Source organism: Sinocyclocheilus rhinocerous, unplaced genomic scaffold, assembly GCF_001515625.1.
Source record: "Sinocyclocheilus rhinocerous isolate Xijiao unplaced genomic scaffold, SAMN03320098_v1.1 scaffold2027, whole genome shotgun sequence".
In the NCBI taxonomy this organism is placed as follows: domain Eukaryota; kingdom Metazoa; phylum Chordata; class Actinopteri; order Cypriniformes; family Cyprinidae; genus Sinocyclocheilus; species Sinocyclocheilus rhinocerous.
The window spans coordinates 134,303-139,062 of record NW_015627265.1 but is presented as its reverse complement, the minus strand read 5'-3'; the positions used below and the strand labels follow the sequence as shown (position 1 = coordinate 139,062).

The following is a 4,760-nucleotide window of genomic DNA, read 5'->3' as shown; positions in this document are numbered from 1 at the left end:
AAGAGATGAGTTTTCAGTTGTTTCTTGAAGATTGTGAGGGATTCGGCTGTCCGGATGGAGTTAGGTAGGTCATTCCACCAACAGCATACAGTGAAAGAAAACGTCCTTGAGAGGGAATTTGTGCCTCTCTGCGATGGGACCACGAGCCACCGCTCGTTTACTGACCACAGGCTTCTGGAGGGGATGTAGAGGAGTAGGACAGAGCGGAGGTAGGAGGGTGTGAGCCCGTGGCTGTTCTGTAGGCAAGCACCAATGTCTTGAACTTGATGTGAGCTGCGACTGGAAGCCAATGCAGAGATATGAGAAGTGGTGTGACATGGGCTCTCTTGGGCTCATTGAAAACAAGACGTGCTGCTGCATTCTGAATCATTTGCAGAGGTTTGATTGCACATGTTGGAAGTCCAGCCAGAAGAGCATTGCAATCGTCCATCCTAGAAATGACAAGGGCCTGGACGAGAAGCTGTGCTGCATGCTCTGTTAGGAAGGGTCTGATTTTTCTGATGTTGTGTAGTGCGAACCTGCATGATCGTGCTGTTTTTGCAAAGTGATCTTTAAAGGTCAGCTGATCATCAAGGATCACCCCAAGATTCCTGGCTGAACACAATGGGATTGTGGCTGGTGCTGTACTGATGGGAAGATGAGAAACTCAGTCTTTGGTGATGCTCTTTCATCCATGCTGAGATGTCCGTCAGGCAGTCTGAGATCCAAGCAGGTACCGTCGAATAATCTGGTTGAAATGAGAGGTAGAGCTGCGTGTCATCAGCATAGCAATGGTAGGAGAAACCATGTGCCTAAATGGGGGGTCCCAGTGATGAAGTGTATATAGAGAAGAGGAGGGGTCCAAGAACTGATCCCTGAGGAACCCCAGTGACCAGCTGATGTGATTTGGATACCTCTCCTCCCCAAGCCACCCTGAAGGACCTACCTATGAGGTAAGACTCAAACCTGTGGAGTGCAGTTCCGGTGATGTCCAGAAATGAGAGGGTGGACAGAAGGATTTGATGATTAACCGAGTCGAATGAAGCAGATAGATCTAGCAGAATGAGAACGGAAGATTTGGACTCAGCTCTTGCACGACTTAGCACTTCAGTGATTGAGTGTTTCAGTTGAATGGCCACTTTTAAAATCCAGATTGGTTATTGTCCAGCTGATTGTTCTGTGAGAGGAGGTTGAAAACGACGCGTTCAAGTGATTTTACTATGAAAGAGAGGGGAGACCACAGGCCTGTAGCTCTCAACAAGTGAGGTGTCTAATATAGGTTTTTTAAGCAGTGGGGTTACCGGAGTCTGCTTCAATGCGGTGGGAAAAATGCCTGTGAGAAGAGATGTGTTGATGATGTGTGTGAAGAAGGCATAAGTGCAGGGGAAATAGCTTGTAGGAGATGTGAGGAGATTGGGTCTAGAGGTAGGGCTGGGCGATATAGCTAAAAAATTTATCAACGATATAATGTTTCATATCGTTCGGTATCGATAATTATTGACATTTTTTATAGCCTTTTTTAAAACAAAGAGCAATAGAAATTTTTTTTTAAATTTAACCACTGCATGCATTACGTCTAAATTAACTCATATAAATCAAATATAATTTTGTAAATTGCATAAACAATTATGAACAAAACAGCATCATGTATATATGCATTGCTTAATCCAGAGTTGAATCACCGATCACACAGATTGCATTTAAAACATATGAGACGCAGTGAAAAGAAACAAACCTCCACAAATTCGTGACGTGGTTTCTAAAAGTTTAAACCGTTTTAACTGTGCATGGCTACGTCTCTTGTGTGAGTCACGAGTGCAGCAGTCATATTTGTCCGACTAATAAAATGCGCTGAATATGCGTTCTGTGTGAATGGCTTGGTTTTGGTTTTCACCTAATCAAGATCTTCTCCGCATCGAGCTTCTATATTTCTCTATTATTTTGAATGAATAACGCAGCAGCGGTCTCGTGGGCTAGACTAACAAAACATTAAAATGCAACGTCACTAACATCATCATCACTGCATCTCGCGCCACTGATGACGCTCCCTGACGCACTCCTAACATTGCAAATGTTTATTTTAAATTCGACTAATATCGATACCGTTTTATCGCCCAGGCCTATCTAGAGGGAAGGTGGTAGGGTGGCTGGAGAGAATAAGTTTAGATTTTTTTAAGACTAAAAACTGCTTCCAACTGAAAACCTTAAAACTATTTAAATCCTACATTTTTCTAAACAGTTTGGTAAATTAAACTTTCAGACTAATTGGTCTACAAACGTAACTATCTAGTTAATATTTTATATATTGCGCAGCACTAATAAGACCTGCAGCAATATTCATTCTTTTTTAATCATCAGTGTTTTCATACGTCATTCATAATCAGAAAACTCATCAGCAAAACATGATGGAGAATGAAAGAGGAGGACAGTGGCAGAAGAGAACCCCTGATGAGATCACATGCACACACACACACACACACACACACACACACACGTGTCTACAATGGCTCTCATTGAGGCGTTTGGTGGTGCGCGGCGTGATGAAGGGTCGTCATTGTCCGTCAGCGGCATCATGGGATACGGCGAGCGTGATGCTGCACATTCCTAAACTCTGTGAGAATCAGCAGCTCATCTGATCCTGAATCACACGTGAACTTCACAGCACGCAAAGATAAAACTGCATCAGAAACCCAATGCATTCTGTGTAAATGCAAAACATAGTTAAAAATCACCTAGTCAGTGGTTTGTCTCGATACAAGCCCTGTATAATTAGGCTTCAATATTCAAGTAATTAGGCTAAAAATAAACTCTGCGCTGACCTGACTAAGTGACTAGTTAACCATCCTGACCCGTCCCCGATGTGTGTGTGTGTGTGTGTGTTTAAGACAGTTCCTGGAAGTTGATTTAGAGAGAATCCTCCTTTCAGTGACGAGACAGACAGACAATTCATTCAATCTTTGATGCCTATTAAATCAGTTTTATTTTCCCCAAATTCCATTTTAATTACATTTTAGTAATTAAAAAACATGTAAAATCAACTGAATTCATTCAGCTTTAACAATTTAACTGAAATCAGTTCTATTTTTCCTGTCAGTGATGAGACAGAGAGACAGACAGACAGAGACTGGCAGACAGACAGAAACACACACACACACACACACACACACACACAGACAGTCAGCTCTCACTGTGTGTAAGTTCTGTGAATGTAACTGACAGACAGACAGAGGCTCCTCTGACCCCGTCATGAATCCTGACACTGAATCACATCAAAGGAAGTCACAACATCAGCAGGGGAAGCTACACTACTCTACAGACACACTCAAATGAGACTGAAGGACAAACACACACACACACACACACACACAGTGCCTCATCAGAGTGAATCTGAGTGGGTGGGGTTTTTGTTCCCCCTCCTCCGCCTCAATCACGGTGTCCACCAATCACGCATGCTCATCGAGGAGGGCCTGCCATGATTGGACGCATCAGTATATTTTACATTGCTATTGAAGATTTAATTCAGAAAAGAAAAAACGTTTTAGAAGATATCCGAGTTACATTTATATTTATGCATTTAGCAGACGCTTTTATCTAAAGCGACTTACAGTGCATTCAGGCTTTTTTTTTTTTTTACCAGTATGTGTGTTCCCTGGGAATTGAACCCACAACCTTTTACGCTGCTAACGCAATGCTCTACCACTGAGCCACAGGAACACGAATTGCAGCAGTTAATGTCTTTTACATTAAATTAGTAATATAATTGTCTTAATATCATTACGTTAAACTATTAATTTAGTGTTTTGTAGTGAAGAGCTTTGAGTTTGTGTGTGTATCTGATGATTATGTTTAACGTTGAACTTCATAAAGTTCCTGACATGACGGCATCATTCACGTGTGTGTGTGTGCGCGTGTGTGTGTGTGTGAGTGTGAAGGGCGTCTGCTGGTGACCAGTTCCTCAGAGGACACGCAGGTTAATATAATGACACACACAGTCTGTTTAATATTCATCTGAGATGAGACGAGAGGACACCCGCTGCTGGACGCATAAAACACATTACCTCTGATAAAGGACTTACGCCGTCCTCTGTGTGTGTGTGTGTGTATTGATGAGGAGGGCTGCTGTTGCCGTGGAAATTAAGGATTCTTCCTCACTGACCCAAAGACAGAACAGACAGAGAGAAAAATTCAGGATCAAATCAACTTCAGCTCCAGCTCCATCTCTCACTCACTCACTCACTCACACACACACACTCACACACTCACTCTCTCACACACACACACACTCACTCACACTCACACTCTCACACACACTCACACACACACACACTGCTGTCAGTCACCGCAGAAATCAATCTCACACACGCAATTAATAGAGGAGTCTAATTTCTAACCCAATTTAATTATAAATGTCACAAAGCAATACCTATCAGATTTAATCTGAGTGATTATGATTTTAAAAGGATAGGTAAATAAATAAATATTAAGCAATCAGTTAAAGCCATATGCAAAGTTGAATAGGCAAAAGTCTGATTCTGATTCAAAAAGTATAGATAGATAGATAGATGTTGGATAGATAGATAGATAGATAGATAGATAGATAGATAGCCATTGTGTTTGTCATGCCAGTATCACAAATATCATCACAACGTTCAGGATATTTAATCATCTGCAGTCACTCCGTTCGACAAACTTCAGTCAGAAACAAGCAGAGAAGCAAAACTATCAGAACTGTGTGAGTGAGAGAATGAAGTAGAGATGAAGAGAGAGAGAGAGAGAGAGTG

The 4,760-nt window shown here is 41.9% G+C and overlaps 1 protein-coding gene across 1 annotated transcript in view; it reads right to left on the bottom strand.

The window, feature by feature from the left end:
• mafgb (v-maf avian musculoaponeurotic fibrosarcoma oncogene homolog Gb) overlaps positions 1 to 4,760 on the bottom strand; it is a 23,630-nt gene that overhangs the window by 5,389 nt on the left and 13,481 nt on the right. The gene's annotated exons all lie outside the window — the stretch shown is intronic.